The sequence below is a fragment of the Lontra canadensis genome, unplaced genomic scaffold (genome assembly GCF_010015895.1).
Source record: "Lontra canadensis isolate GAN:19392208 unplaced genomic scaffold, GSC_riverotter_1.0 scaffold7, whole genome shotgun sequence".
Classification (NCBI taxonomy): Eukaryota; Metazoa; Chordata; class Mammalia; order Carnivora; family Mustelidae; genus Lontra; species Lontra canadensis.
The window spans coordinates 1322792-1337037 of NW_022631001.1; the positions used below are offsets into that span (position 1 = coordinate 1322792).

Here is a 14246-nt window from a genome sequence, read left to right on the forward strand (position 1 = left end):
TCTAGTATGAAGGAAATAAAACTTTAATTTACTGACAAGTGTGTAAGCAATATAGGAATGAGGGAAAAGTGGTCTTGGGGATACTTTTATTAGTCTAAGTTTATTATTAGCCTACTTTATTAATGTGTTAGCTATGTTCAGAAAATAATGAATCCGAATCCACTAAATCTACTTTCCAAATCTACCAAATCTGGATGAATTTATTTATTTTTGCACTTTCAGACTTAGGCATAAATAAATATGACAGTAGTTAATATGTCTTCAAACTGCCAAAACAATTAAATTACTTGCAGAGTTGACTGACCTCCAGAGGTGGTCAGAGAACCCCTTCAAAGCAAAATGTTTTGTAGAATATTTCAGGTGACTCTGACACTAGTAGGCTGTTTGCTTTCACATTGTCCAGGAGGGGATACTATTTTATATTAATACCATAACATCCTTATCATGTTCTCTGTTAGAAAGAGAAGGCCATTAATTACCTCTCTTAGTCCCCAGAACCAGATGATTTAAGGTAATTTCAAAGGCAAATAGACAAATTCTTATTGTCAAATCTGGAGAGTCTAATCATCTCCCAAACAAATACATTTATTTTTACATTTTCAAAGCAGTGACAGAGCTTATGTTTACTGTGTTCTATTATGATTTCACCAACATAATGTACAATTTAAAATACAGGTTTACTTTATAAAGGAAATCTAGCATATATGCCATGGTTTTAATACTGAAGAGTTTTCTTCATCTCCCTTTTCTCCTCCTCTTCCTCCACTTCCTCCTCCTCCTTCTCCTTCTCCTCCTTCTTCTTCTTTTTAACCTCTCCTCCCTATTCTCCTCCAGATGTCCCCACCCTAAGGAAAAGGAGTCTTTGGTAAAGTTTTAGAAAGACACAAAATTTTACATTGCACAGTCTAGCTATCTTTTGCAAACCCGTGTTCTTTTTTCCCTTGACACCAATTACATTATGGCTAAGAACACATTTTATATAATACTGTGTCACTTGTGGCTCATATTTTCTTATTTCCTGGTAGTTAGGTGCTGCTAGTGGCCTGTGAGTGGATTCGACAGCTGCCATTAAAGGTGCGGCCCTATTCAAACTTGCCATGTCATTTCCTTATTTATTTATTTATTTATTTATTTTTGTAGCTTGATGCAAAGATGGTAGTGGCATAGCTTACAAAGGGGTCTGAGTCCCTGAGTGTCAGCATTTGCAGGAGAACTACCTTCTTATCAGCAGTTTGAATATTATATGAGCTGAAATTATGTTTATTTATAGTAAGCCTTGTGATCTGAGGGCTAACCTCTTATGCAGCTTGTGTTCTATTAAGTAATATACTCTGCTAGCATATTTGAGCTCCAACATTCTACTATAAAAGGTGGGCAAAATTGTTTGATAGAGATTTTTTTTCCCTCTGAAGAATTTGCATGTTTTAAAGATTTGTCGTTAAGCATAAAGATTTACTGTTTTATGGATCCTTGGACACTTCCTGGAAACATGAAGGCCTGGCTGTGTGGATTTTTGTCCTGAAATGGAGCCAGTTGAGGGGCTAAGTTCTGGTGGGTGTGTATAATGGAGTGGAGAAAAAAGAAGGAGGCTCCAAAAAGTGGGGCTACTGAAAAGCAAAGAAAATCAACAAAATAAAAAAGCAGCTTACTAAATGGAAGAAAATATTTGCAAATCATGTATCTGATAAGCAGTTAATATATAAAACATATTAAAAAAACTCACAGAACTCAATCGCAAAAACCAAGCAATCTGATTAAAAAAATAAGTAAAGACTGTCCTTTTCCCATTGGATATTATTCTCTGTTTTGTCAAAGATTAGTTGACCAGAGAGTTGAGGGTCCATTTTTGGATTCTCTATTCTGTTCCATTGATCTATGTGTCTGTTTTTGTACCTGTACCATACCGTCTTGATGATTACAGCTTTGTAATAGAGCTTGAAGTCCAGCATTGTGATGGCCCCAGATTTGGTTTTCTTTTTCAACATTCTTCTGGCTATTTGGTGTCTCTTCTGGTTCCACACAAATTTTAGGATTATTTGTTCCAGCTCTATGAAAAATGTAATGATGTACTATATATTGGCTAATTAAATTTAAATAAAGAAAATAGGCAGAGGATCTGAATAGACATTTTTCCAAAGAAGACATCCAAATGGCTGACAGGTACATGAAAAGAGGCTCAACATTTCTAATCCTCAGGTAAATCCAAATCAAAACTACAGTGAGATATCACCTCATATCTATTAGAATGGTTATTATCCAAAAGGACAAGAAATGACAAGTGTTGGCACGGATGTACAGAAAAGGGAACACTTGTGCACTGTTGGTGGGAATGTCAATTAGAATACGGAAAACAGTATAGAGGGTCCTCAGAAACTTAATACCATATGATCTAGCAATTCCACTTCTGGGTATTTATCTGAAGAAAACAAATACACACACACACACACACACACACACTGGAATGCTATTAAGCCATCAAAAAAGAATGAAATTGGGGTGTCTGGGAGCCTCAGTCATTAGGTGTCTGCCTTGGGCTAAAGTCCCAGGGTCCTATGATAGAGCCCCGCGTTGGGCTCCCTGATCAGTGGGACTTCCGCTTCTCCCTCTCCCAGTCCCCCTGCTTGTGTTCCTTCTCTCACTGTCTCTTTATCTGTCAAATAAATAAATAAAATCTTAAAAAAAAAAAAAAAAGAATGAAATCTTGCTATTTGTGACAACATGGACGGGACTTGAGGGCATTATACTAAGTGAAACAAGTCAGACAGAGAAAGCCAAATATGTAATGTTCTTATATGTGGAATTTAAACAACAGACCAAACTAATAGAGAACAGATTGGTGCTAGGCAGAGGCAGAACTGCAGGGAAGGCAAAATGGGTGAAGGCGGTCAAAAAGTACAAGCTTCAAGGTATAAAGTAAATAAGTCATGGGGATTTAATGTGCAGTGTGGTGACTATAGCTAATAATACTGTATTTCATAATTTAAAGTTGCTAAGAGAGTAAATCTTAAAGGTCCTTTTTACCAGAAAAAAAAAAAATTGTAACTATGTATGGTGGATGGATGTTAACTAGACTTATTATGGTGATCATATTGCTGTGTATACAAATATTGAATCATTGTATCATACAGCTGAAACTAAGATAATGTTATATGTCAACCTCAGTAAAAATTTAAAAATAGAAAATAAAAAGAAAAGAAGAAGGAAGGAAGCCAAGTAAAGAAAAAGTTCCTGAACAGTCATCAAAGGCAGCTTCAGAAAAACAGGTGCTTCAGTAGGACAAGTATTAAGTTTGCAGTCATTTTATAGTATGGCTTTTTTCTTTCTGGTGAATGTTTGTGGACATATTTGAGGAGATGTATATGTCAATGTGACACTTTGAGCTCTGTGGCTATGGGGTACACAGGTTTTCCAGAAGCAGAAGACAGACATCTAAAGGCTTCTTTGATTTGCTGTAAATGTCACAGAGGTCAGCATGTGCCTCTTTCTTGCAAACAAAGCTCTGTGTCTCTTGCCACACTGGTGCAATATATTCTCTACTTACAGTTTCAGTTCATGCATCTCTCTTAGAAGTACCTGCTAAAATCTGAGTATTCTGCTGCCTGGAGTGTTCTTCATGACAAGGATGTGACAGAAGTAGTAGGAGTTTGAGGTCAAATAACCCCTGAGTTCTAATTCTCTCTCTCCCTTAGCAGCAGTCTAACCCTGAGGAAGTTTAAGAAACTCTTTTCCCTTAAGTAATTCTTTTAGATAAAGTAACTCCTAGTTAGTATTAGTTTCCTCAGTTGCCAAGTATTGTAAAAATCTGCTTTTCTGGTTGTGATGAAGATAATCTGCTTGAATTAGTGCAAGATACAAAGACATGATTTATCAAGGATAATCCTTTATCAAGGATAATTTTGCAACATGCACCCTTCTCTGTTTCTTACTGCTATGTCAAGTACTGTCTTTTTAGTTCATGTGAAATATAACATGGAGATTCTGGGTGCAAGTATGGTGAAAATTATTTTCATATGGCAAAAAAAGCTTGAGGAACGTATGATATGTTTATAGGATACCAGAGATCTCTTAATTAGAAAGACAGTAATACTACCAGATTCAGGTACAAAACTGGTAGTAAAGTAAAATGTAATAATGGAAGAATCAAACTATCCAGATCGATACTATGACCTGCCCATTCTTTTCAAAGGAAGAGAAATACCCGAAGCTATTTTTTATTTGTCTACCTATCTAATCTATTCAATCTGTCCAATCCCACCTAATCTATGTATCTAGAGGCAACTGAATCTTCACCTAAGGACCACTCCCCTTAATAATGTGCTACCTTTAAAAAAAAAAAAGGCACACCTAAACAAACAAACAAAAAACAAAGAAAAAGACAAACTTTGCTGTGTTTTCCTTCATATGTACATGAAATTTTATATATAGTCTTTTCTTTGGCTTCTTTAATATAACCTTGCATTATGAAGAAATTTTTATGAGGCCAGGCAAATAATGTTTAAAAAAAAAAAAAAAAAAGAATTCCCAGGCTTGTGTTTGAGACAATAGGGAGTGGCAAAGTTTTTGAGAGAGTGGGATTTCATGACCTATTGAAAGAAAAAACACTACTTAGATCTGCCACTTGTGGCCATGCTGGATCTTATAGTTCTTCAAGAGAAACTGGAAATACTGAAATTTATGCACAAATTTATTGATTTAAATGTTATTTAAATGTTTTTCTTTTTTCTTTTTCTTAAATTTAATTTATTTTGTTCAGTGTTCCAAAATTCATTGTTTATGCACCACACCCAGTGCTCCATGCAATACATGCCCTCCTTAATACCTACCACCAGGCTCACCAAATTGTGAAGAATAAACAAAATGTGTTTGAGAATCAAATATATCCTTAAATTGCCAGTTAACAGTCTCTGCTTTCAATGTACTTCACAAACATGTTTAATGGCTGAAAATCACATATGTTTATTTATCATCTCTCTATTCTTGTAAATCTAGTTGTTCCATTTTTTTTTTTTTTTTCTATGATACATAATGCTTTGGGACACCTGGGTGGCTCAGTCAGTTAAACTTCGAACTCTTGATCTCAGCTCAGGTCTTGATCCCAGGGTTGTGAGCTCAAGCCCCACATTGGGTTTTGCATGGGGCATGGGACTACTTTAACAATAATAATAATAATAATAATACTTCAATAAACATTCTTGAAAAAATGTTGCTGTGTGTTTTCAGGGATAAAGTCATAGAAGTAATAGTGTTGGGGCACATATTTCCAATTCCAGAATGCTTTAACAATGTAATTTCCCACTAACAAAACTAGGGGGTCTTTCTCAATGCCATTCTGACCAGCAACTAAGTATTAACATTTCAAAAACTCTTTGCTAATTAGATTTAAATTGATACTTTTCTTGAATACTAGTGAGAATGAAAATTGTTTTTATGTGTCTTCATGATTTTTAATTTCTTTTCTTTTGAATTACCTATTCATAAGCTTCACTTTCTTTTCTTCCAAACTTTGGTGATTTCTTTTTTAATTTGTATAAACTTCTACATATTTAGGTAATTTTCAAAAGTATTATGTTAGCCATCAAAATGAAGTTGAAACTCCTTCGCATGACATTGAGATTCCCCCAAATTAGGTTCCTGTCCGTTTCTCAAGCCTCAGATCCCCTTACCCCAAACTTGCCCCATCACAGCCTTCCTCAAGCTTCTTTGCCTTCACAACTTGTGTTTCAGTTTTTGCCTGAAATGCAGCCTCTCCTCTGTCTGTCTAATGAATTCCTACTTAAACAAGACTACACAATGCTCTGAATTTGTTTTGCCACCAACTAGTCTTACCACTTCGTTCTAGTTATACAACCTTATCTCAGATTTCATATCTGTAAAATAGGTATAACCATTCCTAATATTCCTCAGTGAAGTCAAGGTTAAATTAGATGATAATGTGAAGTGTCTAGTATGGCACGTGGTTTCTACTGAGTACTCAGGAAAAGATATTACAGGTTATTATTTATTCTGGAACTTCCTGCTCCTTTATCTGACTATATCATGATGCCTGAGACCCATTCATTTAAAACATGGCATCTAGTCTCTCATAATTTTGTTTGTCTTGTTTTAATGCAATATTTGAGAAGCAGATAATTTGATGATTTCCAGTTCTACTTGACAAAATGAAATATAAAATAAATTATGTGATTTGGTAAAGTTTCAAGTTTCCATTTACTTCATAATTTCAATCTTTATACTTCTCTACTATTTGTTGAAGATCTCTGTAACCTCTTGCAGGTATGCTGGAGAACATCCTCATTAGCCTATGAAAGTTGCTAAGTGTGAGTCCAGGATTCCTCATGGCTTCCTTTCTAGTAGAAATTTCCCTAAAACTGAAAATGGTGATCTAATAACAGCTTCCAGGTTCCTTGTAGCATCTGAAATCTCTCCTAGGGAGAATGTAACTGAATAAAATAGACTCTACCCTTCAATACTTCACTGAGTGTAGCAAAGTTGGATTTACAGGATTATGTCTCTTTTCCCAAAGGTGAGTCAGTTCACAGATGAAACATGCAGTGCTAAGTTTGGAATAGTTTTATTAAAAATGAGATGTCAAGGTAAAAGGAAATAGATACATCAAATTTTACTTCTCTCTCTTCACGAGAGAGCTGTAAATACTTGGAATCCTTTTTTTTTTTTCTTGTTTTAACAAGAAAAATGTAGTAAGTATTCAAATTCCCATTACAAAGTTGTCAGAGCAAAATTAGTACATGATGCGCTCCAAGACACGGATTGTTCAGAATTTACTGATGCATGAAATTGGAATTAGGCAAAATGCTGGAATCAGGAGGAAAGCTGGCAAGGACTCATTTGCAACTACTGAAGTGTCAATAAAAATACTACTATATTTTAACAGAACTTTCTGTTAAGTTGAAGTAAAGTCTGAAGGGTGATATGAATGTATCCATGCTAATTACTTTTTATTTATTGATTCTAAGCATTTATGAACATTTAAAAATATTTTACACTGAAAAAATATAGATCAAAATATTATATAGTGTATTTGTTAAAATTACGATTTGAAGGCATTTGACTCACTGACTTTATCTTCTAATTCTTTTTTTTAAACTTTACTTTTTCAGTGTTTCAAGATTCATTGTTTATGCATCACACCCACTGCTCCATGCAATACGTGCCCTCCTTAATACTCACCACCAGGCTCACCCAAACCCCCAGCCCTACCGCCTCCAAAACCCTTAGTTTGTTTCTCAGAGTCCACAGTCTCTCATGGTTCATCTCCCCCTCTGATTTTCCCAAGTCCCTTCTCCTCACCTTCTCCCAATATCATCTGTGTTATTCCTTATGCTCCACAAGTAAGTGAAACCATATGATAAGATACAAATATAGTGAAAAGAAGGGCCATCAGTACCCCAATGTTCATAGCAGCAATGGCCACAGTTGCCAAGCTGTGGAAAGAGCCAAGATGCCCTTCAACAGATGAATGGATAAAGAAGATATGGTCCATAAATACAGTGGAATATTATGCCTCCATCTTCTAATTCATTTAATGAAGCGCTAGAGCTGGAAGTCCAAATACACTTTTATTTTTATTTTTTCTTTTCTTTCTTTCTTTTTTTTAGAGGTAAGAGAACAGCTATCTAGAAAGGTGAAGCAAATTAATTGTCATGGAAGTTGTAAGGGGAATTTATATATTAGGTGAGAGTAAAATGACTTCAAGAGTCTATTGTTCTATGTTTTGTCCAAAAATCACACAGATAGAGATATAGTCCATGTCTCTTAATTAATCACATTATGTCTGGTGCTAATGTTGAAATTGCTGGTAATACAGAAGGGAGAAAAATCATATACCATGACCAAGGATCACTAACACTAATTAAAAATCTTTCTTTTCCTGAGTAAACCTTTTTTATTTCCTAAAATAAATAAAATATGTAATAACAACACACATTTTAGTAATGTCTTTTACTAAAATTGTTCTTTTAAAGATTTCCTATCGATCTGAATCTTGATAAATTTTGAATTATTACTTTCTTGAGTTTTAACCTCTTTACTACATTTATAACTGTTTTCTCTTTTCTTCTTGAAACTCTTTTTTTTTTTTTTAAATCTCTGGAAAACTACATTTTTAGGACTTTTACCCACATCTCTTATTCCACATCATTTGTCTTGTTTCTTTCTTTCTTTCTTTTTTTTTTTTTTTATTTGATAAAGAGAGAGCACAAGCAGGGAGATCTGCAAGCAGAGGGTGAGGGAGAAGCAAGCTCTCCACTCAGCAGGGAGCCCAATGTGAGGCTCAATTACAGGACCCTGGCATCATGACCTGAGCCAAAGGCAGACGCTTAACTGACTGAGACACCCAGGCACCCCTCTATTTTGTTTTGTTGTTTTTTTTTTCTTCATCTTCCTTTCTTCCCCCCAATGCAGGCTTTTCTCCAAACTCTTCTCTATGCTTTATAGTCTATGTGTTTTCATCATGTATGGGTCAACTATTTTCAAGTTTGTGCCTTTTACCTGAAGTTCTATTTTGAGTCACTACTTGGTGACAAGATATTTTAAGACAGAGTTCTTGCTCCTAACCTATCTTCAGCGTATCCCAAATCATTCATCATATTTTCCAAAAATCACCTGCTTCCAATTGTGCTCTCTCTGTAGAGAAGAGAATTCATCCATTTGATTCACTCACACTTTCATTATTGTTAGTAGTATATAGCTGGCAGTATGTGAGTAACAGTCATTGTATTTTGTCTTAATTATTAAAAGAGAGAGAGAGAGAGAGATAATGATGGCCTTTTTAAGGAGAAAGGGCTTGGAGAAAGCAAGGAGAATTTGGATCTTGAAGGATAAGTAGGAATTGGTCAGGAGATATGGATAAAGATCAAGTAGAAGAAGCCACATGAGCAAAGACAATTTTAATCCAAAGGGATATAATAAATTCAGTGGACATAAGAAATTCTGAGTCTTTGAGGCATAAATGATGTGGCTTGGTGGTTAAAGACAAGCCTAGAAACGTGGATTTTTCCTTACTTCAGAAATATAATTCACTTTAATCTTATATGCCTTCTTGGGCATGTGTCTTCCTTCTAATTCTCATTGCCAGAAAGAATGTTTAACAGTGTTTAACAGTGAAAGATCCCAAGCTGTTTCTCTGTCATTGATGTTTTCTATTAATATTAATATTTACATATGATATTTTACATGCTCCTCTTTTACACATATATATTAATATGACAGACTTATATCTCTCAGCTTTGTTTAATCAGGTCTATTCAAACCTACCTGTCTTTATCCTATAGTCTACTCATGTACAGGTCCACACTGTTACAGGAGCACCCTATGTTATTCCATTTCATGCATTAGATTATTTTATTTCCCTTATCTTAAAGGTGTTCTCCTCTTCCTCTGCAAAGCCAGTTCATACTTCTCATTCCAGGAATGACTGAAGTCTCACATCTTACATGACATCTTTTTATAGATGTCTTGTCAGTGTTGATATAAGCAAAGTGGGGAATCCAGTTTACTCATTATTTAGATTCTCTTCCTCTAGGGAATTTCTCTAAATGTAAGTTACAAATTTAAGTAAAACAAATTAGAGAGATTAGCAAACCAATAGCTGGACTTTTCCTCTTCTCACCTGCCAAGTCTTGTAATTACACAATCCTGCCAAGTTCTGGAAAAGACACAGGCTGTTCTAAATATGCAAAAGTTATTCCAGAAGCCAAGAGAAGGTCTGAAATATCATTTTTCTTTATATAATATTTTCCTGAGAAACTATATTTGGCTTAACTCATTAATTTGATAAACTAGTTCATGAAATGAACAAAGAATGTTTGGGTATTCACCATAAACCAGGTATGGCAAAAGCAAATACTCTACAGATTCTGGTCTCAAAGAATTTATAGAATAGTAAAGGACAAGATGTATAATTAAACATTTGCTGATAATATAAAAAGATAGGGTTATGGTAGAAGTGCGCAGAGCATCAACAAAAGTGGGAGGGGCTTGGTCAAAGAAAGATTTCCAGAGTGATGAGTTCCAAAAAGAGTCCCATTATGTGCTCAGTATGGACACCATGGAGACTGTAAGTCAGAATTGGTATTGCCAAGTGCAAACACAAAAACACAAGACCTCAAACAAAAGCACTTTAGATCCCCATGCAGACTTTGCATTGGACTGGATTAGAAACAATATTAATGTAATTAGTTTCCTAGTTTCCTAGCCAATTAAAAATCAGCAAATTAGAAGGGGAAGTTGTGTTGCTTGAGGCAGGAATTATACTGAGATAAAAGATTAAAAAATGTATAAAATAGATAGCTGGAGCTGAAAAAAAAAAATAACCCAAACAAGGCCTTTTAAGTGACAAAAGAGAAAATTCTCACATTGCAGTAAGCCCCAATAAATAGTTTGTTCATTCATTTACTCAACAAAAAGCGACAACAAAAGACATTATTGAATGTCTAATGGATGTGGAGGATTATGTTAAATAAAAGAGATAAAAGGTGAAAAAACATAATGGAGTAAAATAATCAGTTAATGTAATAGAAACAGTGTGATAAGTACTGGGAACAAAATATGGGTCAGGTATCTTGGGAATGGAGAGGAGGTTGTCGTTATTTCTGCAGGTGGGGAGATACCACAGAGAAGGTAATTGGGAACTGTAAGTTTAATGATTTTAGCACAGAGAACAAAGTGGAGGACATTCTAGACAGAGAGAGTAAGTACAAACCAGAAAGAATAAACGTTCAGAAACATTAGAATAAAGGGAATATTTAAAGAATGGTAATGTAGGCTTGTGTAGTTATCAGGTTGTGATGTGCACTGTTTTGTAAGATGCTTTAAACCCTTTTGGAACAAGGCAGGATATGAATCAATAAAACAAACTAATTAAATATTAAGCAAGTAAACTAGGAGGCAGGTAGGAGGGTAGGCTGATCTTGTACTAGCAGCTAATAGTCACATTGATCATTATTAAGGCCAATTTTAGTGTGCTGAAAAGAATACCCAACTAGGAATCTGGAAATCCTAGCCCTTCTCTAGGGTATCCAATCATCCCAGTTTGTCTGGGATATGTGTGAGATTTTCAGTTCTTTTATGGGGGGCTGGGGGTGGATTTTCAGTCCTATAGCTGGCATAGTCCTGGACAAAATAGGATGATTGGCCACCTAAACTCTGCCATCAAGTTGTCATAGTCACTTGACCTCTCTAGGCTTCTCTATTTTTGTTTATTTGCTTGTTTTAGCTACAATCAAAGTAATGAAAATAAATTTTCTGTAGAAACTATTCCAGGTCTATGATAAATTATTTACAAAACTCGTTGGAAATATTTCCCTCTTTTTATCTCCCTCTTGCAATGTGACTGCACTTCCTCCTACTTACTATTTCCAGTTCTGAATCTGGGCTAGTTCTATGATTTGCTTTGACCAATAGAAAGCAGCAGAAATGATGCTGAGCTTCTTCTGAACTAGACTTAAGACTTAGACTTAAGTCTAGACTTAAAAGCTAGACTTTAAGAAACCTGCAAAATTTCTATTCATTCTCTTGAAATACTGCCCACTACCAAGTGACAAGTTTGGCTAATCTGCTAGAAAATGACAGAATATGTGGGCCAAATATAAGTTAGCCCACTTGTGCTGAACAGATAAGATAGATGTGATGAGAGATGTATAAAAAACTAAGATCAAGAAACTTTCTGAACCAACATACAGCTGATTGCAGAAAAATGATGGGCCCTAGCTAAATACGACTGCATTTAGGAATAATTTGTTACACAGTGATAGACAGGTCTGAAAGAGAATTTCTAAATTCAAGGTAAAGGGGGTGCCAAGGTCCACTAATAAAATCTTCAGATACTAACGAATGGTATTCCAGCAAGGAGAACTGTAGGGACAAGGATTGGGAAAATTTTTCTTATTTTACAGCATGAATCTAAAACACAAAGAAACAAACACAACACAATACAAAACAGTCGAGGATATGGGAATCCTAATCAGAAGATGCCTCCCTTACCGAAAATATCATATCCTTGGGATCTTAATGTTACTATGTTTTGTAAGTATACTGCAAGTCAGGGGTAATGATAGAAATTTATACCTATATAAAACAAGTAATCACTAAGCCTGATATCATCGTTGAATATAATAAAAAAATGAATGATATTGTATTCACTTCATAGTCTGATCACACATAATCTCTTTGCTTATAATAGCCATAATTCATGCTGAGATGTCCCTGGGTAATTGGACACAAGCTTTAAAATCCTGCAGTAGTCTGACTATACTTAAATAAATATTAATGGAAATGGACCAGAAAAAAATATGCAGCCCACTTACAGAAGATGACTTTTAGCTCATAGAGCTAACCTATCAGCTAGCTCATCTTATAGAATGTTGGTAATTGTGACAATGGGATAAATGAACTATTTTTCTTAATGCTCCCCAATTAAATTTCTTTTTCAGTACTCTTCTGTGTCCTTTGATAGACACTTACAATTTAAATTGACCTGCTATTGAAGGAAAATACATGGGGATAACTGAGAGTGTAATTTTGTCTCCAATATAGAATGTACATTCTGTATCATTACATGAAAAATGAATAGCTATTTTAATAACATCTTGTGACAATGCATGAATCTATCAGTTCCTAAAAATTTAAGTAACACTACATTTATTATTTTAAAGAAGATTTTATCTCAAAATTTCTAAATAATTTCCAAATGTATGTTAAATCTAGACATCTTTCATTCCCTACACTCTTTCTTTTGAACTCTGTAGTATCAAAATTTGATTTATCTTATCATATTATTCATTTGCCTGTCATTCAAACATTTTATGATTTTTTCTCCTCTCAGTCAATTGCCAGGAATAATTTCTTTTATACTGTGTTTTTTTTTTCCATTTTTACTAACATTCCTCTGCATAGGCATAATGACGTTCTGCATCCAGAAGACCTCTTCCTTTTAACTCTGACCTTCCTTATTCTCATGGAAAATAAACTTAAATCTCATTATATAAGGGTACTATGGGATTCTGAGAAAGGCACTTGGCTGAAATATAGGAGATACAGAACCATGAATTTGGGAAAACCATTTTACTTCTCTGAACCTTATTTTTATTACCTGTAAAATGAGGAAGGTGGATTGAATGATATCTAAGATTCCTTCTACTTGAAAAACATCTGCTTCTTCAGTATTATGGAAGGGACTGAATTAGAATTATACAGGTATTTCCTTATATAGTGACTTAGAAAAAAGTGAATTTCTATAATATGTCAATGGTGAAGGGAAAACAATCTATCAAGTATTTTTTTTTCCAGTTAAAGTTTTTGATCCCCATTTCCTTAAAGAATGCAGCATGGTATTGAAAAATGAATGAGGGGATGAGCAAAGTCTTGGGGAAAGCTGGGTTTCTGGGGAGTTTGGGTAGTGGGGAAACAGCATTCTGGACATTCTATTCTTCCCTCGCCACTGTGTTTACTTTAGCAGGTTGAAGAAGCTTTTCTTATCAATTGCATCCAAATATGCAGGGAACTTAAATGTATTTCCTCTTTTCTCTAACCATGTGGTTTGGTTACATGGCGAGTGGTAAGGAATTACTGCCCTGAGAGGTTAGCAGAGGTTTTAGAGCAGACTAATATATGATAGAAAATGATGTTCTAGGTAGATTTTTTAAATTAAAATTAGTTAAAATTCTTGGTAAGCTATGTACCTTACATTTTAGTATAGGTGAACTTGGAAACTAGATTTAAGCTAATAGGCTTAGATAGTTCAAGAATGATGTTTTGGTCAGGTTTTATAGGTTTTGGGGACCAGTAAGGCCTAGAAGAGCAACCAGTCAGAGAAGACTATTCTTTTAAGTCTGTGGATAAAAGAATAATGGTGGCAAGAGTGACAGAGCTCCAGGTTTGGAGGGAGATCATATCTCAGGGATGATGTGTGGGAGATGTCTACATATTAGGCCATGGCAAAAACTACAAGTGAAAAAGATCATCCTAGAACATAGTTGTATATCAGTCAATGTGTGAATAAAGGGTGTTGAATATAGCCATGTGCTATATTAAACATAATGAAAGTATCATCTCTTTTAATTCTTACAAAAACTATGAAATATATATAATTATCTTTTCCTTATACATGTAGAAAATTTGATAACTTGCATGGGACCTCACAGCAAGCATATAGCCTAATAACTGTATTGGCTACATAATTTGTGAAGTGTAGTACAAAATAAAAACATGGGGCCTTTCAAAAAATTATT

The 14246-nt window shown here is 34.7% G+C and overlaps 1 protein-coding gene across 3 annotated transcripts in view; it reads right to left on the reverse strand.

Moving 5' to 3' along the window:
* Positions 1-14246, reverse strand: part of CNTN5 (contactin 5) — a 1319804-nt gene that overhangs the window by 242314 nt on the left and 1063244 nt on the right. The window lies entirely within an intron of this gene.